The sequence below is a fragment of the Spinacia oleracea genome, chromosome 4, assembly GCF_020520425.1.
Source record: "Spinacia oleracea cultivar Varoflay chromosome 4, BTI_SOV_V1, whole genome shotgun sequence".
NCBI lineage: Eukaryota > Viridiplantae > Streptophyta > Magnoliopsida > Caryophyllales > Amaranthaceae > Spinacia > Spinacia oleracea.
The window spans coordinates 142,617,462-142,626,343 of NC_079490.1; positions in this window are offsets into that span (position 1 = coordinate 142,617,462).

An 8,882-nucleotide genomic window follows, 5' to 3' on the forward strand; every position below is an offset into this window, starting at 1 on the left:
GTCTGTGGGGATATAATTAAGATTGCTTTAAGTATGAACAATGTATATTGTTAAATGTAGTAGGAACAATGTTAAGAGGGCTCACTCTCTTGCTGATGTGCTGTAGTTTGTTTTTTTATTTGGCCTTTGGGTCTGTGTTTTTCTGTTGTTTTGTTTGTTTGTTTCTACTGTTAAAAAAAATATATATATAACAAATTACACTTGCTAGCTTAAGAATGTCATAAACAATATGTTGAGCCATAGACCTTTATAGCATCTTGTCATAAACAATATACTTTTCATATATATGTCTGATTTTTTTATGAAAGTATCTCAAATAAAATAGTGTTATAATGTTTCTTATATTGCATATATATGACATATTTTCTTATGTGTAGAGTAACGATGATTCAGGTGGAAAAGATAACAATAAGATCAAGACATTGAAGCTCCGGTCTCAATCATGGGGGATTTAGGAACAATCATTTTTTTATGTTACAAGAACAAATGTTACGTTAGTTGGATAATCCTAAGAAGTCATTTTTATTTCTATTGTGATTTAATAGTTCAAAAATTTGACGTACGGATCTATAATATAGGATTCTATTAATAGTTTGATTATTGGACAATGCAACTATGCACATGGATGTTTTTTAATTAAATTAAGTGTGTTTTCAAATTACGTAGTTATTTTAATTTATAGCTATATATCGACTTGTAATTTTAATTTATTAGAAAAGTAAGTGTGATTATGATCAGATATATTATTTATTTTCATATATTTGATTCTTCTTAATTATTTTCAACATAATTATTAATTCAAGCATTAAAAAACATGGGAGGTAATTGTGACGCTTTTTTGCATCAAAAGGGTTTTGGTAGGAAATAATGGGGAGGTAAATTGTGATGTTTTTTTTGCATCATAATTGTTTTGGTGGGAAATATGGGGAGGTAAATTGTGACGCTTTGTTGCATCACAATCAATTTGGCTCAAATGTAGCTGGACAAAATCAACCATTAAAAGCGTCATTATATCGAAGGAGTGGCTAAAAAGAGCGTCACAAAATTTGAGCTTTGTGGCTACTAAAAGCGTCATTATATAGTGGCCCAAAATATAATGACGCTTTTGTGAAGCGTCATTATAGAAAATTATGACGCTTTTTAGGGCCATTTTTCGACCAAAAAAGCGTCACTATGAGTCGTGTTTTTTTGTAGTGTTTTCTTTCCTTTTAACGAATTCTCGTAGAAGGTGAGATCTACGAAGTACATGTTTGACTCTTTGGTGGTGTCTAGGCTCCTTTGCATGTGCAATAGCTCTAATATTGTCACAATATAGAGCTACTGGTCCTGTAATGGAGGGGACTACACCAAGCTCACCAATGAACTTCCTAAACCAAATTTCTTCCTTTTCTGCTTCATGTGCAACAATGTACTCTGCTTCAGTTGCAGAATCCGCAATAGTGCTTTGCTTTGCACTTTTCCAGCTTACTGCTCCTCCGTTAAGGCAGAAGACAAACCCAGACTGTGATCTGAAATCATCTTTGTCGGTTTGGAAGCTTGCGTCCGTATAGCCTTTAACAATGAATTCATCATCTCCAACATAGACCAGGCACTCATTTTTGTGCCTTTTCAGGTACTTCTGAATGTTCTTGGCAGCAGTCCAATGTGCCTCTCCTGGGTCTGACTGGTATCTACTCGTAGCACTGAGTGCGTACGAAATATCCGGACGTGTACATATCATTGAATACATTATTGAACCAATGAATATGATATCCCACTCATTCGTCTTCGTTCATCTGGTGTTTTTGGACACTGACTGAGTCTTGTTAAGAGTCATTCCATGAGACATGGGTAGGTACCTCTTTTAGAGTAAGCCATATTGAACTTATCAAGTACCTTATTGATATAAGTACTTTGACTAAGTCCAATCATCTTCTTAGATCTATCTCTGTAGATCTTGATGCACATCATGTACTGTGCTTCTCCTAGATCCTTCATCGAAAAACATTTCCCAAGCCAAATCTTTATAGAGTATGACATAGGAATGTCATTTTCGATAAGTAATATGTCATTGACATATAATACTAGGAAAGCAATCTTTCTCACATTGACCTTCTTGTATACACAAGATTCGTCTGCGTTCTTGATGAAGCCAAAGTCACTGAATGCTTCATCAAAACGTATATCCAGCTCCTTTATGCTTGTTTTAATCCATAAATGGATTTTTAAGCTTGCATACCTTTTTAGCATTCTTTGGATCCTCAAAACCCTCATGTTGTGTCATAAACACAGTTTATGTTAAACCACCGTTTAAGAAAGCGGTTTTGACATCCATTTGCCATATTTCATAATCGTAATATGAAGCGATTGCTAGCATTATTCGAATAGACTTTAACATTATCTGGTGAAAAGGTTTCATCATAATCCACACCGTGTCCTTTTGCAACCAATCTAGCTTTGAAAACTTCTAGTTTCCCGTCCTTGTCCTTTTTCAACTTGAAAACCCATTTGCTTCCCATGGCTTGGTAGCCATCCGGAAAATCGACCAAATCCCAAACTTGCAGGTTTTCAGACATGGAGTATAATTCATATTGCATGTCTTCTAGCCATTGCTTGGAGCTAAGGCTCGTCATAGTTTGTTTGTAAGTCGCAGGCTCATCGCTTTCCAGCATTAGAATTTCATGGCTCTCAGACATTAAAATACCTACCTATCTTTCTGGCTGAGACCTATGCCTTTGCGATCTACGCGGGGAAACAACTCCAGTTGGTTCTTGAACCTCACCAGATACTCCTAAAGATCTCTGAGTTTCAACCTGAATATCATCTTGATAATTCTATAGAGTTTGTTGTTCGACTCGAAGTTCTCCGAGGTCTGCTTTATCCCACTTGTCATTTTGGAAATGTGTTGTCTTTCCAAAAAGATACCATCTCGAGCAACAAACACCCTGTTCTCAGATGTATTGTAGAAGCAATACCCCTTTGTTTCCTTTGGGTAGCCCACAAGGATACATTTGTCAGATTTCGGTTGAAGTTTGCCTGAAATTAATTGTTTGACGTATGCTTCACCACCCCAAATCTTAAGAAAAGACACTTTTGGACGCTTTCGGTCCATAGTTCATATAGGGTATTTTCAACAGCTTTTGACGGAGCTCTATTTAGTGTGAGTGCAGCAGTATTTCTTGCATGTCCCAAAAATTCTATTGGAAGTTCGTCCTGACCCATCATTGAACGAATCATGTCTAGCAAGGTTTTATTTCTTTGTTCACACACACCATTCCATTGTGGTGTTCCAGGAGGAGTTAATTCTGAAAAGATTCCACAATCTTTCAGATGGTCATCAAATTCGTAGCTCATATATTCACCGCCTCTGTCAGACTGCAGTGCTTTAATCTTCTTGCCTCGTTGATTCTCTACTTCGCTACGAAATTCCTTGAATTTGACAAAGGATTCAAACTTTTGCTTCATTAAGTAGATATAGCCATATCTACTGAAGTCGCCAGTGAAAGTGATAAAGTAGCTGAAACCACCTCTAGCATTTGAACTCATTGGTCCACATACATCTATATGGATCAATCCCAATAGTCCACTTGCTCTTTCTCCAACTTTAGAGAAATGTTGCTTTTTCATTTTTCCAAGTAAGCATGATTCACATTCACCATAATCCTCTAAGTCAAATGGTTCTAGAATTCCTTCTTTCTGAAGCTTTTCCATGCGTTTCATGTTAATATGGCCTAATCGACAATGCTACAGATATTTGAGATCTGAATCATTTATTTTGGCCCTTTTGGTATTTAGGTTATAAACCTCTTTGTCGTGATCTAACACATAAAGTCCATTGACTAATTTTGCAGATCCATAAAATATTTCTTTAAATTAAAACGAGGAACTATTGTCTTTTATTTCAAAATTAAAGCCCTTAGCATCCAAACAAGAAACAAAAATAATATTTTTTGTAATACTTGGAACATGGAAGCACTCTTCCAGTTGCAAAACTAGGCCAGCGGGCAACGACAAATGATAAGTGCCTACAGCTAATGCGACAATCCTTGCTCCATTTCCCACTCGTAGGTCGACTTCTCCCTTTCTAACTCTTCTAGTTCTTCTTAGTCCCTATGGACTGGAACATAAGTGTGAGCCACAACCTGCATCTAATACTCAAGATGTTGAATTAGCAAGTTTACAGTCTATAACGAAAATACTCGAAGATGGAACGACTGTTTAGTTCTTCTGATCTTCCCTTAGTTTGAGACAATTCCTTTTGTAATGGCCAATTCCATCACAATAGAGACATACCCATTTTCGAGCCATTACTTCTCTTAATTTATGGGATTCGTTAGGGGTTCTTATGTGAATCGTGGTCTAGGATGTATTTTCTAGCTAGTAGCAAAACATACAAGTACCTTAATCGTGGCCTGATTTCATGTAACAGCTGACAGCAAACGGTTATGTCCCGTATGGGCAACGCATCAATCAAGCCCAGGTGAGGCAGCAGTTATCACAACAAACACTTGCGTCGCCTCAGGTAAAAAACTGAAACTTACTTCCTTTTCTTTTAGCACATCTACAGCCTAAGCTTGTGTTGGTTAGATGTTTACTCTTCTAGTTGAAAAATAGGAAGAATTGTCCAATTTGAACCTTCTAATATCTTGGATATTTAAACTATCTGACTCTTTGCACAAAACAGGAATACCAGTTTTGATAAGTAATCTCAATCTATTTATAAACAATAGTAATGGAATATTTATTTGGACAAAGTGTTTGAAGTAGATGATAGGGGAGCTCCAAGCTACCCTTTAATGGTGATCAGTTTGATCCCACGAAGAAGAAGAAGAAGTATAGAAAGAGAAGAGAGGGAGAAGAAGAATTCGGAAGAAGAAGATAATTGGGGAGAGGAGAGAGAGAGAGAGACGAAGTTGTATTGTATTAATTGATGATCCAATACAATTACAAGTTTGTTTATATATAGCTGTCATAAGGAATCAGCTAACAAACTCTAACCAACTTCCTCATTTTAAGGGAACTAACAAACAAAATTGGCTAACAACTTTTCCCGGCAAAAGTTAAACAACATAAACTAATTTGATTTATTTAGGAAATGCTTAACTAAAATTGTTCCCATATCATAACTCTCTCCCTTAACTGACTTGTCCTCAAGTCTGAATAACAAAGGAAGGAAATTTTGCTTCGAATTCAGAAGCAATTTCCCAAGTAGCCTCATGAGCTGCAAAACCTTGCCAGTGAACCAAATATTGGACTTGAGGTGCATTCTGAAACTTAATCACCCTTTTCTGAAGAACAGCAGCAGGTTTCAGGGGATTTTTAGTCAGGTCAATGCCATGAAACCAATCAGGGATATGTGCCACAATAGGGAGAGAACCTCTGAACTTCTTGAGTTGTGAAACATGGAAGGTATCATGAATTCTAGCATCATGAGGCAACTGAAGCTTGTAGGCTACCTTACCAACAACAACAAGCACCTGAAATGGGCCATAGTATTAATGTGCCAACTTCTGATTGGACCTCCTTTGAACTGTCTGTTGCCTATAGGCCTGAAGTTTGAGCCATACCCAATCACCAACAGCAAACAATCTTTCTGATCTATGTTTATCAACCTGCACCTTCATTCTCTCTTGAGCCTTGGTTAAGTGGAACTTGAGTGTATCAATCATAGCTTCTCTTCTTAGCATGCTTCTGTCCACCTCATCATTAGAAGACTCATGTGGCAAGTAGGGTAAGTGAAGGGGTGGAGGTTGGTTGTACACTACCTCATAAGGGGTGATCTGGCTGGAAGTGTGAAAGTGGGTATTATACCACCATTCAGCCATAGGTAACCACATATGCCAATCAGTGGGATGCTCACCAGTCATACATCTCAAGTAATTCTCCAAACACCTGTTTACTACTTCAGTTTGTCCATCTGTTTGTGGGTGATAAGCACTGGACAACAGGAATTCAGTTCCATGTAAAGAGAATAAACTTTTCTAGAAATTTCTTAGGAAAATAGAATCCCTATCACTCACAATTGATCTTGGCCAACCATGGTGCTTGAACACATTATCCAAGTAACTTTGTGCAACTGTTACAGCAGTGTATGGATGTCTAAGAGCCATGAAATGAGCATACTTGCTCAATCTATCCACAACCACAAAGATCACTTCTTTGCCACCTAATTTTGGTAATCCAGTAATAAAATCCATAGATACATCAAGCCAAACTTCTTCAGGAATAGGTAATGGCTGCAGTAACCCAGGGTAAGCAAATGTATCATATTTTGATGCTTAACAAGTTACACATTTTCTCACAAACTGTCTCACATCTTTGGTCAAACCTTTCCAGCTGAAAATGGCTTTGATTGTGTGAATTGTGAGTTCCCTTCCCCCATGACCACTCTCAGGTGATGCATGTTGCCAACTGATAATTTTGTTTCTAAGATCAGCATCAGGACCCACCAGAATCCTGTTGTTCTTTCTAAGAAGACCATTCTGTAACTGAAAACCCTCCACTAATTGCCCTTCAGTAAGAGATTGTAAGACTGACTTGAGAGAATCATCTAGCTGATAGCTAGCTAGTATTAAAGAAGATAAGTTAGAATCCACCACAGACAATGCCATGAGTAAAACTTCAGACCCTTGCAACCTAGATAGGGCATCAACAGCAATGTTTTCTTTCCCACTCTTGTACTGTATCTCATAGTCAAAGCCCATCAATTTGGATAGCCAAAACTGCTGAAATGGTGTAGAGATCTTTTGTTGCAGTAGCCACTTAAGGCTCTTCTGATCAGTTCTGATAAAAAAATGGCTACCCATGAGGTATTGTTCCCATTTTTGGACTGCAAAGACAATTGCAAGCAATTCTTTCTCACACACTGACAACTTCTGCCATTTAGGCCCTAGGGATCTGCTAATGTAAGCTAGGGGGTGACCATCTTGCATGAGAACAGCCCCAATGCCCTTCTGTGAGGCATTAGTTTCCACTATAAATTGCTTATCAAAATCTGGCACACTAAAACTGGGGCTGTCACCAAAGCAGTTTTGAGAGTTTCAAAAGCCACATGTGCTTGATCACACCACTAAAAACTATTCTTCTTCAGCTGGTCTGTCAGTGGTTTACTTATCATAGCATATCCCCTTACAAACTTTCTGTAATATCCTGCCAAACCCAAGAATCCCCTAAGTTCCTTTACAGAAGCAGGGATTGGCCAGCTTTCCACAGCATTAATCTTATGAGGATCTGTTTGTACCCCCTTAGCAGAAATATAATGACCCTGGTATTCCACCTTATCTGTAGCAAACACACACTTGCTAAATTTAGCAAACATTTGGTTGGTCTTCATTAACTCAAAAACTGCAGCCAGATGGGACCAATGATCATCAATGGTTCTGCTGTAAACCAATATATCATCAAAGAACACCAAAACACATTTCCTGAGTAAAGGCTTGAACACTTGATTCATCCAATTCTGAAAAGATGCAGGAGCATTAGTGAGGCCAAATGGCATCACCAAAAACTCATAATGGCCTGTATGAGTCTTAAAAGCTGTCTTTTAAACATCTGAAGGATGAACTCTCATTTGGTGATATCCAGCCCTTAGATCCAACTTGGAGAACACAGTGGCACCTGAAAGTTCATCTAGTAACTCATCAATAACTGGAATAGAAAATTTGTTTTTGACTGTCCTGTTGTTGAGTTCCCTATAGTCCACACACAACCTCCATGTTCCATCCTTTTTTCCTACCAAAACGACTGGAGAAGCAAATGGGGATGCACTGTTTTGTATAATTCCTCTATCTAACATTTCCTGTACCAACTGTTCTATGACATCTCTTTGCTTGAGTGGATACCTGTAAGGTCTTATATTGACTGGATTTGCCTCTGGTAAGAGTGGAATTGAGTGATCAAACACTCCTCTTAATGGAGGTAAGTCAACAGGGTCCTCAAACACACACTTATAAGTTACTTTGAGTTCTTCTAACTCTTCCCAAGTGCCAGAATCAGCTTGAGAATGTGTACCAAGAGCTTCCAAATTCACACCACTAGAATCTTGTACTTGTATGAGGCACAAATGGGCTGCTGTAGAGAATAATTTGGAAGAAGGTTCACCTTCTATCACTTTCATTCTTTTGCTAGGAATTCCCTTAAACAGAATCTGTTTTCCTTGCCAAGTAAATTCCATTTGTAAATGTCTAAAGTCCCAAGAGATGGCACCAAGTAAGCTGAGCCACTGTATTCACAACTCCCTAGTAGTATAAGCAGTACATCAGTCTCAAACACAATATCCTGCATACTCCAAGAGAAACCCTTACATATATGTTGGCAGGCTAAATGATTGCCATCATCCACAGTTATGGCTTGAGGGGGTATCTTCTCAACCACACACCCTAATTTCTGGGCAACATTCAAGTCTACAAAGTTGTGAGTGCTTCCTGAATCAATCAAAATTTTTATGGCTCTTCCCTTCACCAATCCCCTCACTCTCATGGTACTAAACCCTTGGCTACTAGATAGAGCACTCATGGAAATCTGTGGCTCATTGACCTCCTTTTCACTCACATCCAACTCTTCTACATCACTCAATTCTTCCACATCTCCTGGAATTTCCATAGTGAACAATTGTGGTTCCCTAAACTGGCACTTATGGTTTCTGTCATAAAGAGAGTCACAGTAGTAGCACAATTCTTTTGCAATTTTCTCTTGTCTGACATCTGCAGGGATATATTTGAAGTTTCTGGCTCTTTGTTGAGGGTATTTTGTCAAGGTGAGGGTGGTATTTGGTTTAGTTTGTGGAGTTGGAAGAAGTGGGGGTTTGGGATTGGCTAATATAGGTACTGATTGAAGGGGTTTTGGGTTATAAACTGGCTGTTTGTAGATAGGTTTAGGTGCATTGATTAACAAGTTTTCTTCCT